This window comes from Megalopta genalis, chromosome 19 (genome assembly GCF_051020955.1).
Source record: "Megalopta genalis isolate 19385.01 chromosome 19, iyMegGena1_principal, whole genome shotgun sequence".
Taxonomy (NCBI): domain Eukaryota; kingdom Metazoa; phylum Arthropoda; class Insecta; order Hymenoptera; family Halictidae; genus Megalopta; species Megalopta genalis.
The window spans coordinates 3,206,565-3,228,720 of NC_135031.1; the positions used below are offsets into that span (position 1 = coordinate 3,206,565).

Below are 22,156 nucleotides of genomic sequence, written 5' to 3' on the forward strand. Positions count from 1 at the left end.
ATATATAAATAAAACGGAATTTGGTACGTCCGAAAAATACTATTTAATTTGGCTGAACACTATTGAATACTGTTTAACTGTAAATCAAAAATAATTTTTCAGACTTATAGTATTTCCATTTTATATGACAAAATACATTTTATGCATGTCATACAACTCGTATAATTTTTAACAATTTTTTAAACCTAAACTTTGTTAATATAAAAATTATCTTGGGACGTGATATAATAATCTCTCTCTCTTCTCTCTCTCTCTCTCTCTCTCTCTCTCTCTCTCTCTCTCTCTCTCTCTCTCTCTCTCTCTCTCTCTCTCTCTCTCTCTCTCTCTCTCTTAGTGGTGCCTCAGAGTCACCAATCGAGTGCAAAGGGTTAATAACTGAATGTGGTTAATAACTGAAAGGGTTAATAACTGTTATGTGCAAGTCGTGCGAGATCACTGCTATACTGAATATGTACTGCTTTCAATGTGCTTCTTTCTGATTTCAACTTTGTTACTGGTACCGTCGAGAAGGTGGAAGGGTAGGGTATCCTGAACATTGTAAACAAACCAAAATCGACGCACGAGTGAAACAACCGAGTAATCTAATAACATACTGCACGGCGTTCGTCGAAAGCTCTGGAAAGTTAGACTGAGTTTGACTCGTCGAAGTCTACAGTGGCAAACGGAAATGAATAGAGGACCCCAACACGACATTGTATGTCAAGGGGTTAAAGTGTGAGCGAACAAAAATGACTATCATTTTTCCAAGATTTGCAGTGAAAGAGTTTTTCTAGTGCGCGAAAGTAAATTTTCTAGAATTTGTATAGAACTGTGAATGAATGCTGGTATTCGTTACCTATGTTCGTTATCCATCCAATTATGATTACCGCACAAAAGTACAGCTCCTTGGCTGAATTCATAAAAGGAAGTAGAGGTATCGTTTCGAGTGAAGAAGCTGCGGAATAATTACGTACGCAGATAAGTCACCTATCGTCGGTGACGAAGCTCGGTCCTTTTGGAACGTTAGCAAAGACCGAAGGTTTTGCTAGGGTCTCGAGAACGATGATCGATAATAAGACCAGAGGAAATCAGAGGCTGGCTGCTCGTTACGGCTTGGGCCGACCAAAATTCCATATTTGGGTCACTCGAGACGGCTGGGGCCGCCCTTTTCATTTCCATACGTAGGTACATGTGTAATGGCAGGGACCCGCCCGCGAGAGTTGTACACGCCTTCGCATAATGTCTCTGATGCATTATGTATGCTTCACACCCTTCTGATGATTCGGAAAATCACTGGAGGGTCGGCGTGGACCGTCTGTCTTCGTGCACGAACGAGGATCGTGTCGCGTTCACTATGGTGCGTGTCGTGCCGGCGCTGCAAATCGATTCCGGCGAAAAAGTGACTTGCAACCAGCCTCTCGATCGATTAGATTGACCGGTCACGATACAGCGAGGCCGAGAGGCCTCGCGAAGACGGTCCGTGTCGCAGCTTTCGAAGATTGAAAACGCGCGAACATTCCAATCGCTACTTTTTGTCCTGTTTACATTACGTAAAAAAACAAAGCACCGGGAATTTCTCAGTCGAAAGTCCCGCGCGATGCATATATTCGAACAATTTCTTGCGCTTAAGTAAGCGCCGCTGTACCCGGTTGCGTCGTTAAGTCCGATCGCGATACATCAATCATTGTAATTACAACAGCTGTTCGTGTCAGTGGACCGCGAGCGGTTCCGCGATTTTTACAATGGAAAATGCTGTCGACCGAAGAACGAGTGCGACGCGAAACAATGAAATCGAGACTATTACCACACGCACTTTTAACCCTTTCGCTCCGAACGACGGATATATTCGTCATCCATATGAACACTCGCGGAGCCGAACGCCGGATATATCCGACATGCTGGTAAAATCGCGACCTAATTTTTGGACTGCACCGCCTCTTGTTACTATTGCGTGAATCTTTTGACGAAACAAACAAACGACAGTCCGAAATAAACGACACACCATTCAAGTTATATTTGTTCTACCTGCATTTCCCATTATTATTGTGTTACATGTCATAAAGGGATAGAAAATCGAAAGTACTAACTTTAGGACTAATTATTATGTATTATGTTTTGTATTATGAATATTATGTTTTATTTTATTACTGTATATTATATATTATTTCTTCACTTTTTCCATTGTTAATGAAACTTTTTTTACCTATTAAATAACTTTATACCTTATGCAGAAATTATAACTATATTGTTTTAAAGAAAAATCCCTTTTCTTCCCAAATACACTATCCACGCGCAATGTGCACAATTTCGGCGGGTGGTTCCGTTCAGGAGGGGCGCTACGGCGGACTGAACCGCCGTAGCGAAAGGGTTAAGAATCTTTTAAATATTTAAGTGATTATTTTAAAGCGTGACACGGTAATTATCGGTGGCGCATTTCTGACGAATAAATTTGTACGAATAAGTAAATTTGTGCTTTGTTTATAAGGTCCGGGCACCATTTCGTACGATGTGTTTATTTATTAAACGTTAGACTAAAGAGAGAGCAGAGGAAACAGCAAGCATTTTCGAAACGGACGCGACTGTGTTTGTTGGCGCGCGTTTGTAATCGCGTTTCATAGCGCCGCGCCGAGGCGGTTTATAAAACGCGCGTTTGCCCGCGCAAAACAAGATTAAGCGCCGCGTTTCCGACGCACCGGCCGAAACCGACGCTCGGTTAATCTTTTCGACGCTGGCCGCAAAGAACGGAATTCTTTTTCTTCGGGCCGGGACACGATTAACGCATACCGAACGGAACGACGAGTTTGAAGCAGGAACGCGAGTCTCATTTGCATCGGGTTGCAATTAATTATCGTTAAATTGCTCGAAAACGAAGTCGGCCAATTACCGTTCACGGGCCAATAACAATTCTCGGTAATGGATAACCGGGACCGTGTCGCTGAAAATAACATTGGTACACATTCATGAATCTAGCGAGTGTCTTGTTGCGATAACGCTTCCCGAGCAATTACACGTTCGACAACCAGTTTTTCCGTCATCGAGACGTCAAAATTAATTATTCACATATTTGTTAGCGTCCGAAGGGGAGGGACCCTTTTCATGTTAAACGTTCTGATGAAGCAATCGAGTGCATCGGAGAAATTGAAATCGATATGTCCGCGTCAGTAACATGTTTGATTATCCTTTTTGGTGATTGGGTTTGTAATTGGTGGATGCTCGTCAGCGTTCAATCAGATCATTTTAATAATTTAAGAAAATCAACACGAACGCTGCGCTCATTTTCTGATGTGTCTGGTTAAGATACGCATGATTTTTAAATGACTAACACTGGGCTATCGAACCCTAAATTTTTATTATTGCACATTATCGTACATTATTTTTATTAATTGAAGAGATGTTGCTATCAGACAGAGATTTTTTAATTCTTTTATTAATTTGATCATATGTTCCAAACGCGATATAATAGCATCTTTAAATACTTCTAAACTTGTGACTGTTGTATATTTGACGTATCAGTTTTTCTCAGAAGTGCATACTGTCACATATGCTTGGATTATCGAGTTTATTCAATCATTTTCTAAGAAAGGATTTTTACATTTTCAATAGTTTCGAAACAAAATATATGAGAAACGAGACACGTCATTCTGACCGGCTCGGTGTACAGTATTAAAATGCAGGACTCTGAATGTATGCGAGTTCAGAAGAACAACGAAAGTAAAGTACAAGTTAATAAAATTGTCTCAAAATTGCGAGAAACGATTGTCGACGACATCGTCCACGTCTCCGTTTCCAGCGCCATCTGGCCAGGAGACCGATGCATCGAAACCAACAAATCAATTTCCATTAGCATGATTAACGCGATTCATAGCGCGAGGTCCTCGTTCTCGATCGTCGTGCAGTTTCGGGAATAATTTATGCGCGTCGTCCTCTTTCGTCCGGCCTCGCAAAGTGCGAGCAAGCGAGCGAGCGCTCGACTCTCCCTTTTCTGCCTCCTGCTCGCTGTTTTTATTTTCGCGAGTCACGATCGCGCCAAGCCAAAGCGCCTCTCTTTTACGTCCGCGATTTAATTAGCGTGGATTAAGCTCGGACGTCCCTGATCTACGTTTCGTTCCTCCCACCGCACCGGAGCCCCTCGCCCGCCCCCACTCTCTACCGTCTCTCTATCTATCTTTCTCGCCAGTTCTTTCTCTTTCACTTTTACTTGGTGTGCGCACCAGCGACGGAAAAAAGGGCCGTGTGTCTGTGAATCCTTCGAGAGGGACGATTCACCGCGCCACGAAGAAGGACGAACCGGCTGAATTATGCGCGGCTACTTTTTCGTCGATTTGTCGCGGCCTTCGCTCCTGCGGACAATATCTATTACGGCTCGTTCTGAAATTCAATGATTCCCGACCCTAATGAACTGCTAACTGATAAATCCGCGTTCGACGTCCTTCGGGCCGCAGCGCTCTCCCTTCCGCTCTCGGTGTCCTAGCGGAACGAAAGTCGCAGACAGTTCTTAATTCAGCAATTTAAAAAGCGAGGACGAGAAAGATAGCAGATTAACACCAAATCCACTTCGGACGGTCAAAATGGTCGGTTTCACATTTTTTCTTTTAAGGCCGTTTCAATTATAAAGACATTTTTACAGGTAATCATTAACACGTTGAATGCCACGCCGGTTTTACAGAAATTGCCCGTGGCGCCACGATGAATTTTCTTTTATGTGATACATATAATGTTGAAATATTATCTGCAATAGATAAGTTACAGTGTATAACCATGTTTGACATGTTAATTGCGACAAGGCTCACTGTTTGAATCGACGATGGTGATAATAGAAAATTTTAGATATTGACATTTGTTTTAAATTATTAGGTCTACCGGAAAGTTCTGTCCGTTTGAGAAATGAAAGGAAATAATAGATTCTTGATAAATTTAGTAATATCTATTGTACAATATAATTTCTATCGTTACTTATGACCTTTTGCCAGCGTGATGGCAATTTGTGAGCAACATTTTTCAAAAATATATATCTCAAATGAATATATGCATATCTATTGAAATTTGCAATGATATTATCAGACAGAACTTTCCGGTAGACCTAATATATATATATATATATTTCTATCAATTTGGGCGCGCCGGTGACCGGTGGCCCCCATGGCGTCACCGCCAAGTTAAGTGCCGGTCACCGGTGACCCCCGTGGCATTCAACGTGTTAAATAAATCTCAGAATTCGGGACACTCGTTTTGATAAAAGCGGCGGAAAGTCTATATTAATTCAGTATTGTCATTCTTATAGAGCGACACATGTGTGTCAGTTTTAATGCCCGGTAGTTTAGTGTTAAAAAAAATACAAGATCTTGAAAGTTCCAAGGTATAGATGGAAATGTAGAACTTTTTAACCATTTAGCTCTTACAATTTCTTTGAAAAGTTACTGTAAGTTACTGTAATTATGCTGCATACGTTTGATTTCGTCATATTTTGTTTAAATACATTTTTATAAAATATATAATTTAATAAAGAATATCAAATTATATGTACACCCTTCTTAACAAGTTAACTGTGTTTGACGATCATTCCTGAGAAAACGACAACATTTTGTATTATGATATTATACTTGAAAAGAACAGCTAACTGGTTAAAGAAGATTGCAATCATACAGACACGGAAGAACTTTGATATTCTGAAAGTTCCCTGAACACCACCATTTTGAAAACGTTTGCATTGTTAACGCTTTACGTACACCATTTTTTTCATTGTTGAAATTACCAGAATTTTTTTATTCTAATTATTTCTCAGAGAAAGAAGGAAATCTATGATACATTCATGTGCCTACATATTCACTTGAATGTTCAACGTTAAAGCTACCGTGACCTAAAAGTGGTATACATATGTAGCTCCATAACGCTAAAAAAACTGTATTTATTTAGACCTCTCGTCGTTTTCATTACAATATATGCTTGAATTAAAAAATTTATTCACTTTCTGTGAAGAAGTCTATTCAAACAAAAACTGTGAAATCGGCCATTTTGACTGCCTTGATAGGTTCAGTATGAAATATTGATAACGAAAGAACAGAATTTTATTCGGACATAACAAAAATTATCGTGCTTAACGAATCATGCTCGTCAAAGTATAACAAGTTGTTAAGAACAGCAGACAATCGCGGAAAGAACTGATTAATGTTTGTTTCACGAAGGGTAAGAATCAAGAGGAACTACAGGTCGAAAAATGGCAACCATAGGTTCTTATTTTACATATTTAGCGGAATCGAAATTCACAATAGAACCAAGCAGTGTGTATGTTCAACTCGTGCAGACACGGTTAATCCAGAGTCGCGCGCTTCTTGTCTCCAATTATTACGTACGATTTCCATGGTTCCGACCGAAAAGCTCGTATTTTGTCAGAGCTTTTGTTTCGAAATGGTTCGGTCGGTTCGGCAATGAATTATATACAGCGGAAAAAAAAGGATTACTCTAATTCCGTCCGGAGCGAACACGCGTGTCGCCGTGTTTTGGAACGGTTCGGCCGCAAATCGAGATTCCGAGCGGACCGGAACGAGAGCGCGCGCAGTCCGCGGTGCATTTGTGCGGATTTCATATTGACCGGGGTTTCGTAAAATTCATAGAAATTCGGGATAGGCGGGATACCCCCGCGGCGGCTGCTGTGTTTTCCAACTTCCATCAGAAATTTCGTTGGCATTCGTATTCCCGGCGCGCGCGTAATTCATAAGCACTTCCATTTCGTGGAAAAGCGTGTCCAGTGTATAAACAGGAGCGAACACAAAAGCCGACGGAGGAGAAAAATGGGGGTGCGACCGGAGAGGGAAAAAAAGGAGAAAGCCTCCCAGGTGGTAGGGAGGATGGAAGTTGGTTCGACTCATAACACGCGACTCGCATAAAACACGCGTCCCTTTCTGTTCCCACAATTAACATAAACGCGCGGCACTCGGCTGCGCCCGTCGCACGTCGCGCGACGCGACCCGTTCGAACGTCAACGTTATCGAATTTTCCCGCGTTCGAGGCCCGGCTCTATAATTGATCGTGCCACGGTAAAAGCTCCGTTTATCTTCCGGCGATCGCGGCGCCGTTCGCTGTTAATTTCTCAATGGCAGGCGGCCGCCGGCTCTCTCCTCTTTTGAGGGACACCGGCCGAACATCTAAATACGCCATTAAAACAGTGGCCGGATGAAAAAGGGGTCGAGCGACACGATAGGAGATAGGTGAAAGGCCAGCTACGACAGCGTCGATGGAGCCGGAGGGAGGGGGGCGGGACACTGACTAGCGCAATTAAAGCCGAGAAATCTTTGGGAGAGATAAGAGCTGGAGCGGTCAGACGGATGGTCAATCGCCGAGGGGTAAAGGGGCGTTGAAAAAGAGAGAACGGGAATGAAAACAGAGGGTTCCGCGCGCGAGGGACTCTCGTCCCGGATTGGTCATCCCCGAACACCGATAAAAAGCTCCGCGAATCCCGGCCTCGGTCCTCCATACTTAATTAATGACGTTGCAATCACGTCATTGCGCCCGCGTCCGGAACACCGGCAGCCGATCGCGAACAAAGGGGAATTTGTTTTTGTAAATCGGCCTCCGCCTGCGCTCCCGATCCTGTCTATTAAACTTCGGCTCTTTGCGAGACTCCCGACGAGCAACTCGAAATTTCAAAGGGCGACTTTGACGAGGGGATAGCTCTGCTCGAGATCCACCGAATTATTACTTTATCCAGGGGAGCAACGTGTCAGTGGCTGGACGTTCCGCCGGTGTCTGATACCGGATATCGACCCTGCACAAAAGGGCTTCCAAAGTTGGCTGTTTCTTTTTCCACTGCGAACTCCAGTGGCACAGTTTTCACAGCGATTGCTAGAATGCTAATGTAGACGAGAACATTCAGTCTTTTAATCTAAGATTCGAATGGAACATTAATTCGCTTCATCCACGTCGAATAATAATCGCGAATGTTACACGTGCATAGTATACGGTGCCAATCGTCGCGATACGATGCCAAATTATAGTAGGATTCGTCCATAGGCTATAAACATTGTTAATCAATAAATGAATGATATAGATGTCGTGAACTTTGCTGTCCATAACTCGGGTGGTTTAAAAGTTAACTCTACGAGAGATCTCAAAACTGTACGTTTCAGATGCGGGCCAGGGAGTGCATAGTGTAGAAAAGGTCATACATTGCTCTCTCTCTCTCTCTCTTTCTTTCTTTCTCTCTCTCTATCGTATTTATAATGAATGGAATTATTATTTCGAACCTTGAAATAATGTTTTTACACAACACCATTTTACTAATCACAATACTATATTTTATTTAATACTGAAATAAACGTATGAAATCGCATCGGCTCTCTTTTAACTCTTTTTATTATCATATTCATCGGCTTACATCAATCTAATAATGAGTTCTTCATCTAAAATGGACCACTATAAACTACTACCAACACGATCCGATGATCAGCTTATTTGAATATTTTTAATTCTGCACTACTAAAGTGAACTATATATATATAAACGCAGCCAAAAAATGTCATTTCACCTTCCGTGAACCATTTAGGGACAAGTTAACACCAGCGGTTTTAAAACCGTTAACAGAATTTTATTACAAAGTACACGCGAGTGGCTTGAGTTGTAATTATTAATAATATTATTATTGTTATTAATAATAATAATTGTTATTAATATTACTGTTATTAGTAATAGTAATTGTTACTAAGGTTTGTCCTTACTACAAAAACAATGAAACACCAATTTAACGTGTATCCTGGTTGAAAATATATATTTTTGTAGATAGAAAAAGTTCAGATTATAATTAGGCCCGCATGGTTCAAGACGAAACTTTTTATCACCTGGTTCGCGGCAGGTTAAACAAGTCTCCGAAATTCATCGTCAAATGTTTTATCCCGAAACTGTCTCCGGTGATATATGAATATTCAGGTATGCTAATTGTGTACTAGATGATGTAAAGAAGTTTAAAGAAACTTCATAGTTGCTGTTGTACAATTTTGTATGTAATGAATTTAAATGTGCAATTTACGGCGTATCTTACACGCTAGATCTGACTCCAATACTAATCAAAGACATCGAAAATTAGCGCGTGTATAATTTCTTCAAAAATAACGGTTCTCCCTCCGTGAAATGAAATCCTCCGGATTTCATTAACGGCAAGTGATCGAACGATTTTGAAGTAGCCGGGGTTCAAAAGTATTTAATTAATGAACTCGAACAGTCGATGAAGGCCCGGTTTTCGAATGAAACATAGCGGGCCGGCGGTGGGGGCTCGCGAAGAGGGTTGACGAGACCGTGAGCGTTGCACCGCGCGGTGTTGCAACGGCGCGGAGCGGAGAATAGGGGAGTGTCTGGTAGACCCGACAATGAGCCCAGTTGACCACCATCGATCGGTGGTCCACCCCGAGAGCCGCCGATTACCACCGAGAATTTCTAATTAACCGTTCGGCTCCTTGCCCGACCGTATGAGGCACCCCGTACGACGGCCGGAAAGCACCACTTCGCTTTCACCGCTAATTTCCAGCTCTCTCTCTCTCTCTCTCTCTCTCTCTCTCTCCGTGTTCCCTTCACCGCCCTCCCCTTTTCGTGACCTCTTTCTTGTCCACTCATCCGCCGTGCCGGCCACCGAACTGCGCGTCCGACAACTTTGTGACCGGCGCGGCGGGTTAGCGACGCGCGCTGTTGCACGATTTACCGCGTTCAAAGAAATCATCCTGGAGCTACTCTACCCGGTGACGTTGGGACTTGCGTCACGAAGATGACGGAACAGATTCCGGTAGCTTAGAGGCTCTAGGCAGAGCCCGGACCGTCGGGGAACCACGCTGAAGTATGCCCTTAAAGGAAACGAGGGTTGAAAATGACTCGAGAATTATCCCGACGAAGAACGAGTTAACAAACTTTTATGGCTCCCGGGACCGAAAGTTCCACCGGATTTTTACCTGCGGTAATTAATCATGGGTGTAGGTTCATTCTTTCTATACCATAACTCAACGCTCTAGAGCCGAGTTGCTCCACGCTCTAGTTAAACGTTGAATCCCCCGGAGAGACGCGTGTTTGAAAGTACTCTGAATGGATGTCGCTGGCCAGAACAATCGGTAGGTTTTAGGTTTTATACTTTTATGGATAACAGAGATGGAAAAGTGTTCAAAAATTTTATTAATACTTCTTAAATTTTCTATAGTTTCTGGGAAATTAGGAATGGTAAATTAATAGAGCATTTTCGCTGGATAGATTTCTATCCCACGCGTAATATTTCGGGTAAGTAAATGAATAATTGTGTGTGTGTGTGTATATTTAATAAATATTATATTATATTTTATTGCGTTTTTTTCGACGATTTGTCAATATTTTATTTACCCTAAAACAATTGTTTCTAAATACAGAGCCTGCACAGATAGTCATTTTACATACAATGGTCCACAAAAATGTTCGTACACCTTCTCAAAAATAATAACTTTTTCAAAACTCAACTAAATCACTTGAATTTTTTTTAGACGATAAAAGGACTAGTTTACTAGACGTTGACGGGAATGCTATTTTCTTTTTAATTTTGCAATTACTTGGAATCACAAAGAAAAAAAAATCTCTCGCTTGTTTAACTTCTTTATTTGAGCTCTTATAATAAAAATTTAAAAAATGTCTTTCGTAGATCTTCGTAACTTATATGCATATTGAAAATTAAAATCGCAATAAAGATCGCAAAAGTCACAGTTTTATCACGATTTTGACCAAAAACTGTAAGAAATCTGCACTTTTCATTCCAAGTAATGGCAAAATCAAAAAAGAGCTTTATAGCCATCGTTTAGTAGACCTGTCCCTCTATCATCTAAAAAGAATTCAAGTCATTTAACCTCTTAGGCACGACGCACCACTATAGTGGCTTTCGCGGATACCATCTTTCAGAACGATACGCCACTATAGTGGCTTTCGCGGATATCATCTCTCTGAACGAGACGCCACTATAGTGGCTTTCGCGGATATCATCTCTCTGAACGAGACGCCACTATAGTGGCTCACTCCAGTAGCTCACTCGCTCTCCGTTTGAATTAAATAATCATCATCCTATGCATTGTTTCACATTTTTATTTGTCTTCACAGCGATTTACAGCAGTGTCAACAATATACAGACGGAATATACAGCATCAGACTCTGTACAGTACATATCAGAATCTGCCGTCCAGGGAAATAGCCTCGCGCAGAATTCAACCGTACCTAAAAGGTTAAAAAATGTACGAACACTTTTGTAGTCCACTATTACAGTCCAAACAGCGAATGTGCTCGAGGGTTAAAACGGAAGGGTGTCGCGTCCAACCCGTACGGAATCTTGCTCGCGCGAAACGGAACACTCCGTAAAAACGTTATCATCGATGAGAGCGCGGATCGATCGCGTTTGTTCTCTATCGCGAACACATTCAAAGCCCCAAATGAATCGTATCTACCTAGTGGGAGTTTCGAATCGAAAGTTTCGATGGCTCGGCGTTTCAAGAACTTTCCGAAATATCGAAGAAGCTCGACTGCCTCGACCAGTGGGAACGGTTAATTCGGGAAAACTGATAACACGTATCTGATCCCAGGAGTAGGTGCTCGTATCTCCTACGATACTCATTCGTTTGCGGGATCTACGTGGCACTACGTTTCAGGGGACTCCAGTTGGAAGTTCCACGGCCGGCGCGCAAGTCGTACCTGTGACTCGACGCCGACGCCGACGTCGCCGTGGTGCTTCTATTACTGTTACCGCCACCGCATTTGGACGTGGCGCACAGTAATTAATCGTATGTCTTGCTTCGGGCCGACGTGCTTGAGTTCAAGGGGAATCCCAGACGTCCGAGGAATTATGCGACTCGAGCCGGCTCCGAGATTTCGACGGTTTAGCCGCCTTGGCTGCGCCTCGATCGTTTCGTCCTCGGCACACAATACTCGTTTCCTTCCAATTATTGTCCAAGATGAGTTGAAATAGCAACGCCAGAATTCAGTGATCCTTTGGTCGCAAAAGGCGTATGTGTATGTTCATTCTCGTAGATCTATTTATACGCAGTCAGTCAACAATTTCTACGAATATCCTGTGAAACAATCTGCAGAATTGGTTTATTATTTGATCTTTAGCACAATTTCCGAGAAAACTCTTTTTAAGAAATATTGTAATCAAAGGCCATAATTTCATGTCCAGCAATTATTGAATTCTTCTAATTGTATCAAAATATCTAAGGAAACGCACTATTTTATTTACTAAATCATCGCACGACATATGGATGTGAAAATTGTATGAATAGAATAATTAATCCGTACACGCAAAGCAGATAATTGACCAATCCTTAAGAATTATAAAATTATCGTTGCAGCATATTGTACGATAATCATTTTTATTAATCTCTATAAGCGATATTTTCTTCTGCATAATTTTTACTTTGATTTCCCTCACGTGTTATGTACCTTTTTTGTCCTAAAGAATTTTTCACGCGTATAACAAAATAAATAATGGAGGAAGAAGTCATTGAAAAAATACGGTCGAAAAATGCCGAACAGCGCGATAACGCTTGTCTTATTATGCGTACTATATATATTTCAAGTTTTGTTCAATAAAAATGAGAAGATAACAATGAAATACAAAATGTGTTAGTTGTATTATTTACGTTAAAAAAAGCACCTATACGATGTACGCGCGTGAACTCAGCAGTAATCGAGCGCGATACTTCGGCAGTGTGTGAGTGCATCGTCGTTCGAATGTCCTGAGACTTCTCGACAAAGGATTTAAACAATGCGTTCGCGCTGCTTGGGTCACAAACGGTTAAAAGTGTCACCTAATTTTGAAACGGCGATCGGACTTTCCATTATCGACGGAAGACATGCAACTTCCTATTTCAGCGTAGTAATTTCAGGTCAATCTAATCGGAGAGTAAATCTGCGTTCTAAATTGAAACGAAGCTGCGAACGAGTCGATTCGGTGTTAGCTGCGGATATTAGTAAAATGCCAGGACTGGTTGGTCGGCGCGTTAAATGAGAAAACTTATAGCGATTCCAGGATTCCCCGAGGCTAAAGATTCCTAAACGATCTCGCAGTCCGCGAGGTGTGCATTCCGCCCGCGGGAGGAGTATACAACAGAAATTGCTTGAATAGCGTCACGCGTCCGATCGACGTCGTATTAATTAACAAGAAATGCCGCTAATCTGCGCGGCCGATTAAAAACCGTCGAGAGGAGGGAGGTCCGAGCTGGTACCGGTCGGCTAGATAAAGCGACGCACGCGGTGTCCCCGCGTCGCGTTAAATTCATCGTTATCGAGGAGCCACCCCTTATTCTTTCGTCTCCTTACACTCCCGTCGTGATCTTCCTCCCTGGTATTCTATTCCATTCTATCGATCAGGCTACTCCGCAGCCTGCTCTCATGCAAACACACACGACACGGGGGCGAATGCGGTGAAACCGCTGGTATCTGCGATCGTTGCAGGCAGTAACAACGGCAGTTAATGTCCGAGGGCCCGTGCCTGGGTACTTCGTAACCCAATGAACAGATACAATCGGAACATAGATTAACTGCAATATAGACCTCGCGGCTCTGCCTCCATGGCCTCGAGAGGACAAAGCGAGGCGACCAGGGAGCGAGAGAGACGGAGAGAGAACGAGAGATACACACGGACGGGAGAGGCAAACGGCTCCCACCAGCCTCGAAGTCTCTGCTGAGGGCGATCGTCTTATAATTGTCGGGCGAACTCTGATCGTTTCGTGATCCCCTGTTTTCCTTCGTTCCGTCTCTTCTCTCGAAAACCACGAGGAGAATACGGTCCAAATAGGCGATCGTCGGGTCTCAAAAAAGGGGAAGCTGCTATAACTTGAAGACCGATTGAATTTCCTGTTATCATCTCTATCAAATCTGTTTAGTAAACAAAGATAGTTCCAGGTTGCGTAAAATGTGTACTCAACGTTGTTGAATGTTCGTCTTCAAGGAGTACAGAGACCAGCTGAGAACGCTAAGAATAAGGCGATCGTTGCAACATCTCGTGTTATTAAACTATGAAACGTTTGTTTTGAAACTTTTAGAATTATTTAGGAAGTCCATGCTGATTTGTAAATGCTTCCGACAAAAACGCGTTCAATTGTCATGCACTGTTGAACGTAAAGTCTGATATTTGTAGTTTCCTCAATTCTGAGAAAAATCTAGATCTTAATCAACGTAAATAAAAGTATCAATCTAATTATGGGTCGAGCAGATCCAAACAGTACATCAGCGTTTAAGTTTTCAGTAGAAGTATTGATCTGCCTGATGCGCTTACTCTTTCATTAACGATTGTTGATTAAACCGTTCCGGACAAGGATTTTTTAATATTTTCCTCACAGGATTACATTACTGCATCAATGAAGCAAACAATGCAAAATGGTCTTCCGTTATGTACATGATCGAATTATATAATATATAATATTATATATATAATATTATATTGTAACCCCTAAAATAAAGTGTATATTTCTCATACGGTCAATATGTCGGCATCCTCCCTCAAAGGGTTAGAGATTAAAAACAAATCGATCGTTCGAAGTTGGAAAATCGGACTGCCTCTTCTGTGTTAGGGGAATATCTCCCGGCGTTCCAATGAAATTTCCCCGGAAGTTCCGACATGGTCACGCGTCTTGGCAGATGGTATCGCGGCCGATGTCCTTGGCAATCATCCACGGGGATAACGAGTCGGCTGGCTCTCGAATCGGGATCGTTCGCCTCTTTTTCATGGCAGTAATCGCGCTTATCTCGCTGACCGGCATTAAGGCGAAGGACCAACCGACCGGCCCAGACGAGCACCGGCATTCTTGGATACCGGGTGGCGCCTAGTCATCCCGCCGGACGAGTTATTATCTCGGGCCGAAATGCCAGCCAACCGGGGCCGGCCTTTCCGGGGGCTCTCGGTGCTTAACCTGCGTCTCGTCGTCGCGTCCGCAAGCTGCGAACGACCCAGACACGAGGCGTAATACCTGTGCAGAGGGCGCGGGGCGGAGCGGAGAGGAGCGGAGCAGCGCATGCGACAACTGGAAGTCGCGGTGACGGTGAATAATCGTGCCAGGCGAATATCCGGTATCCGGAGAATGCCCGACTCACCGGCCACGGCCGCGCCTAATCGTGCGCCCGGATGAATACGTTAAGCCACGCACATTTTTCATTGTTATCAGCCCGAGGATCGCCCCGTGAATCGACTAGCCTAGCTCCGATGATCAATGAGACAGCGAGTGGGAATCCAATGGCAACTAATTCGGGAAGCCGAACGGGCTGATCCGTTAAGATCAGCTGTCAGTTTCAGCTGTCATCTCCGCATCGTTGGAACAGCAACTTTAACCTTTCAGGTAAGGCTGAATTCTGCGCGAGGCTGTTTCTCTGGACGGCTGAGTCTGATATGTACTGTACAGAGTATCTGTATATTCCGTCTGTATATTGTTAAGATACAGTTATATTGTTAAGATAAGTCTGTATATTGTAAATCGATGTGAAGACAAAAGAAGTGTGAAACAATGCATATGAAGACGATTATTTGATTCAAACGATGACCGAGTGGGCTACTAGAGTAAGCCACTATAGTGGTGCGTCGTTCAGGGAGATGACATCCGCGGAAGCCACTATAGTGGCGCGTCGTGTCTAAAAGGTTAATTCTGGACGAAGACGGTTTGCCGACAGTAGTCATGTCAGTGGGTGGAAGGTACAGTAATGTCTTCCTAATTGACGCTCAGATAGTGCACAAAAAATAGACAATTTTGGAAGAGTAGATACGATTATTTGAGCCTTGCAGCTCGATTTTATAGCTGTTGACAATTCGTAACTATAAAAAAGAATCGCAAAGATGGAATAATCGTATCTCCTCTTCCTAAATTGTACATTTTTGTGGACAATCTGAGCGTCAATTAGAGAGACGTTACTGTACGCAGTAAATTCTCATCAGCTTGTAAACATCAGCTTGGACAATTTGGGAACAGGAGATACGATTATATTCGTGCCCCGCGGCTTGTTTTTATAGTTGTTGATCATCGGCGACTATAAAAACTTGCCGCGAAGCACGAATAATCGTATCTCCTTGCCTTTCGTTTCCACAATTTTACTAACGTTCTCGCTATTCACTATACTCTGTAATATTCTCCGTAATGTAGTATGTTGTAATAAATCTCATGAGAGATTTCCTTATAATAAAAAAGAAATCGTATCTCTTAAAATTGTCTATTTTTGTTTACAAGCCGAGGAACAATTGGAGAGAATTTACTGTATTATTTTTGACTGTCGGCATGATGCCGTATCGAGCCACTTTATTAGTACCTTATTTGTGAGAAAAAATGTCCAGTGAGAAAAACTATTTATGGCGTAGTCTACCATTTAACAACATATTAGGTATCCTAAATATTTTTTCTCAGAAATCGAGTCAGATGAAAGAGCTTCGTATGGTGGAGCTTGTTTATAGATTTCTGTAACTGAATCTTCGATGGATCATGACGGAATAGCTAGAAATACGAACGACTTTGTTACCACAACTGTCGACGAACTTAATAAAGTTATCATCTCCAGAATATTGGAAAAGTAGGACGAATTTGAGATTATTAACAACGTTTGTGGACGGCAGCGAGAAAAATACCTTGAAGGATACGTCTATTCGCGTCGACAGTAAATAATACAAAGGCCCGTGCATCCTGGGTTGAAAATAAAAAATGAAAGGGCAGTTTAATCAACGATTCGTTACCAGATGTCCGCCCTTATCCTCTATTCTGTTGACCTATTCCAACTAATTTTAGATCGTTGGTAGTACTTGCAGATGTCACCGCGTTTCAATAACGAATATTTTAAGTGTCGCGGTCTCTTGCATCTCGAATAAATGGAATGGCATCTTGGGTTGCAAATAGAAAATAGAATAATGTAGAAACAGTAACGCATTCGATCGAAGGGTCGCCTTTTTTCCCGTTTTTTCTGTCGACCTGTTACAACCGATTTCGCATTCTCGACAAGATTCGTCAACATCGCTGCATTTCGATAACGAACATCTCAAGGACATGCGTATCTTGGATTAAGAACGGGAGCTGCTAATGCAAATAGAAGGAAATCGCGTTTAATCAAGAGTATACCCCATAGACTTCTCTGTCGAAATTTCGGAAGGACGCCGTCAGAAGGGGTCACGTGTACGAAGACGAATTAAGAAACTCCGGAATGGAACGGGGAAGTTTTGAAGTATTTTCCTACGCGACGAGGGCCGAGCAGCAGCGGCGGAGCAGAGAGGCGCGTAGCAGCAAGGACGCGCAGGTGGCAGGTGGCCGCCGGTGTTCGAGACAGGTTCGAGTCTCTGATCCTTCTGGTAAGGACGCGGCTCGGCGTGGCGAATCGGGCGTTAGCGTGCCGCTCGGGCGAGCCGGCTCCCACCGGTAAGAATCGACGACTTCTCCTCTGTGTCTTCCATATATTATCGATTTCTTACAAATCACGGCACGAATTCGATCGTAAATCACGTGCGAATCGCCGGCCGGTTCTTATCGAGGATATTCATAAATTGAGATCGAGAGATTAAGCCCGCCGGATTAAATTTAAGTCGGCGAGGAGAGGAGGGGGGAGGGAGGGGGATTCCCGGGTCCGAACAAGCGGGAACGGCCGTACAAGAAAAGTCGGTCTCTCGTCGTTCTTTTTCCCGTGGCGGATGGAGCCCGAGGAATCCGACGCGATAATTTACGCGACGTTGATCGCCGGCCAGCGACGCGGCTCGCCGGCCCGGTGGCGCTGCTTTCATCGCCGCGATCCGTTCGAGCCAAATAATTACAATCGCAAATCCTTCGACGAGGAATCGAGGACGAAGCTCCGCCTCGGAGGGAACCGCCGTGCGAAATGTTGCGGATTGACGCGCGGTCGAGGAACTTTCTTTCCCCGGGCGCGCGGCGAGTTTGCGCGGGCGCCCGAAAATCGCGTTAAGTCGCGAGTCAGGGCTGTCATTTATGTAAATGAAACGTTAACAACGTCTACCAAGTTTTATAGTTCCTGGTTAACTCTTTGCCCCTCAGGTGCGCCCAGTCTCGGTTCTCAGACGTAGCGCCGAAAGGAGAAGACGGAGGACGAGGCGGAGAAGCCGGGAGAAACAGCGAAGCAGAAGAAGGAAGAGGGAAAGAGAAAGAGAGAGAGAGAGAGAGAGAGAGAGAGAAACCGAGAATACCTCGACCAAAAGTTTCCTCACGATGAGCGCAGTTTAAGAAATGACCGCGTTTTAAAGCTTGCCCTTATGATCCACCCTTTCGCCCTCTCGCCGCCTGTCTCTGTCGGCGGCGACCTTCCAACAAAGATGAACCTTCGTTTTAGTGCCTAGCCTCTCGTATCTTCTGCCGGGCTCTCGGAGCTTCTCTTTCTCCGGCGGTCCACGAGGAACAGCCACTCAATTTTAGCCGAGCATTTAACACGGCGAATAACCTCGTCCTCGAGAGGAAACACCGTGCCCCTCCAGGCTCTGCGAGTCCACCCAGACTCGATGCTTGTACCACCCGAGTACTACACGGAGCCTGGAGCTTTTCTTGGCCTCGCCTTGACTCGCCGGGCTTCCGGAACTCCAATTCCCTGCCATCTATTTTCGCGGTTCACGACTTACCCGACCGAATTACCGCGTTTTCGCGAGCGCAATTCATGCGAGAACCGACCCGGTTCGGTCACAGTTCGCCGTGGAACGCCGAAAACAGGATCTCCGTGAGCCAGGCATCATTTTCGAACCACGATCCTCGATCCTGCGGTTTCATTTCGTCGGACGCACTCCGGCGCTTCGGCCGCGCGCGAAGATTCCGTGACGAATGATGCCGCTAATTGGACGGACGGATGATTAACGAGCTGCGCACGCCGGGATCGATACGTCTCTAATAATTTAATAACCGCGATTAATTTAATTTTCAAATATTGGATCAGCGGCTGCCAAAGAGGTCGAGTGCCATCCCCTTTCGGCTCGTTCTCGACTGTGAAATATGAAATTATAATACGTCGGGACCGACACGCGCCGGAAACGAAGAAAATACCGTGCTGAGATAATCGCCGCGTCGCGTCGACCAGGAACGTCGGCCAACAAAAGGCGTTATTTCACGGAGCATGAACACGCGTGCTTTTGTTGTCGTTTTGTCGTCGAGTAGTTCAACTAGATCGAAGATATGGAACGCCGCACAGTGATCGATTTTCTTAGAAAATGGGACAAAAGCGGAAAACGAATATTTCTCGTAACTGGAAAATTGTTATGTAGCTCGATTTAATATTGTCTAATACCGTGATTGTACAATTCGTAAGTTTTATACGTTTATTTTTACTAACAACTGAAAAGATTGGGATAATTGAAAATTATTTATGTTTCAATATTCCTGTTTCTATTCAATTAAAATGAACATGCTCTTAATTCTTTAAAAACTGAAAGTATGACTTCGAAGTATTATAATAATAGAACCATTGGTTAGATAACAGATGAAATTCGTGATATTGCCTACAATTTGAGTACATGATATGGACTTATTACTGCAACCGCAGAATCTGAAAACAGCTGCGAATGTTTGCGCGCTTCTTAGTTCTGTCATCTGAAAGCCATGAACAAACTCAAATATCTGCGATCCTTCCACTAACACCGCCAAATATTCACGAATCCGAACAAGACTAAAGTCATAAAAATAATTACATCGCAGAAAAAGAAAAAATAAAGTAAAAGAAATAGTAAAAAGTATTACCAAGTGATTACGCTATAAACAACACAAGTATTTGAAAAGTCTGCAATTAAAACTGCACAGTTACATATTGAAAATTATGCATGATACTTTATTCTACAGACAGCACATACAGTACTCACTCATGCAGATAGTAAATGGAGATAATAAAGTCATTTATAATCCCCAATGGATTTATTATCTGAAGAAGCCACTGAAGCAAGGCATAAAAATATTAAAAGATTCCTAGAGAATGGCATCAGAAAATCTTCAAGGACGGCAAATATGAAAGACCCGTTTCATATTCTTCGCACAACATTAAATAATAATAGGCTTATCAATGGGTTTATCAAAAGTGATACGTGCATTTACGAAAATAAATAAGATTACCCGTGTCAATAAAACATGTTTTCAAGTAATAATTATTTTTGTTCCATTCATAGAAGGAATCAACTACTTCTCCACCTTTTCAGAGCATGAGAATCGAGCGATGACGAGTATACTCATCAAACAAAGAGTAAGTCATTTTATAAAATTAACAAATTTTATTACTAATATTTACTTATTCACTTAACGCTTATAAAAGTTACAAATTTAAATTGCTGCTGTAGAGTGGTATTCAGCAAAGCAAGGAACGATAAACGTTTCCTAATCTTATTTTTATAACAATGTAAACACCTTCGCGTAGGATTGGCCTCAAAATATTCTAAATATCTTAAAATTTCAGTTTTTATATATATATAAATATTTTAATATTATATAAATATTTTCGTTTTCACTAAAATTACAATTTAAAATGCCAATGGCTGCTACTTTTTACGCACGACGAGTATACTCGTCGTGACCGAAAATACTATCACTTCTCCATGACGAGTATACTCGTCAAACAGCTGACTGGTTAAACGAACACGCGCCGGTGGAATTTACGCGCACAGCTTCCGTAAAGGCCCGAGCACATCTCTCGCTACTGTAATATTAAAAACCGATACCTATGTATTCGCGTTCGTTCTGAAATAGCAGAGACGCGGTGTCTCGCGGAGTAGCGTGCGAGCGAGAAGGGTTATTAAGAGATACGGGAGAGCGAGCGCGCGGTTTTGTTCGTGCGGAGAGACTCGCGAGGGAGGCGGAGCCCCGAAGAAGCGCGCGAGAAACAGAGCGGAAAACGTTTATGCATATCTCAGGAGCCGATTATCGTCCCCGTGATCGCGCTTCGGAGGCATGGTTGCACCTTCCGCTCAAGCGGTCAGGCGTGCACGCCGAGATAGAACAGCGCGTAGATACGGGGGGCGTTCATTCGCTTTCCTGGGCCTGTTTTGGCGCGTTTGACTCCGTCGAGCTTGCAAATATCGCCTCAGTCCCCGAAGTGCGTGGTCGGTGCCGGTGCGAGCCGCCACGAAAACAAACGAATCGACACTTTGTTCAAGCATTTCAGACGGTGTCTACGATACTGGACTACATATTTACGGCCGGGTTAAAGAAATGTACCTATTATAAAACACCGTTCAATTGTGACCCCTACTTGAAACAGCAGCACAAAAAAAACTCTACCGATATTTTTCAACATTGCTCTCTATAAATTCACTCACGCAAATACCTTTACGTAACAAAATCAGCCGTAAAGTGACAATTTTTTCGTTGTCCCGATCTATGGAACAGTTGGCGTCTTAGTACGAACATTTTAAATCGGCGTTCCAAAATAGGAGCATTTAATATGAACCACGGGGACGTTGTTCCATAACAGGTACACGCACGTATTTTACTATTTCATTCGTATTATTTGTTATTCATATTAAATGAACATTTCTAAGTTCATTGCGTTATCTAGAAGCATCAAGCCATCGAACAGTAACCAAAATATTCAATAATATCACTTTTTAGTTCTAATAAAATAGATGATAATCTCATACCCCCGAGAAGCATACCATAATAAGAACTTTTAATTTATATTTCTACACAAAAGATACGAACAACATTCATAATAAAGCTTCACCTATGGTAGATAGGTGACGCTTTATGTTACGAGGCACAATCTTTGGGATTCATCGATGAAACGAAATTAATTGAAAAGATTTAACTAGGAATCATCTAATTAACGCGGCTAATAACCTCGTAGCGAATGCGCAGTGAATATATAATATTACTACGTATTTAAAAAAGGCACCCACAGTCAGCAGAATTTTCAAACGTTCCTATATGCTTGACACGATGCATTCACGTTTTTGCATTTTCATGAAACGATTCGTTCCACCAACAATCGTTCATGCGCACTAGCAATGCGATCCGCGATCAATGGAAAATAAAGGAAAATCGACGGACAGGTCTCGACACTCGATCATAGCAGTTTGCATCTGTTTGAATAGCAATGAACGGATTCCGCGAAATACTATCGCGTTCGGTGCGTGCCTCAACCAGTTCAGACATTCTTCCCGGAATCGTCATCGATTAAAATCGTAGATGTAACCCCGGCACGCAGAAAACCGACTCGGCTCGGCGGCCGTAGCACGCGTCTCGTCGTTGCACGCGCGACGAAT

General features: G+C 43.1%; 1 protein-coding gene across 7 annotated transcripts in view; it reads right to left on the reverse strand.

The window, feature by feature from the left end:
* Positions 1 to 22,156, reverse strand: part of LOC143260755 (latrophilin Cirl) — a 676,923-nt gene that overhangs the window by 139,296 nt on the left and 515,471 nt on the right. The window lies entirely within an intron of this gene.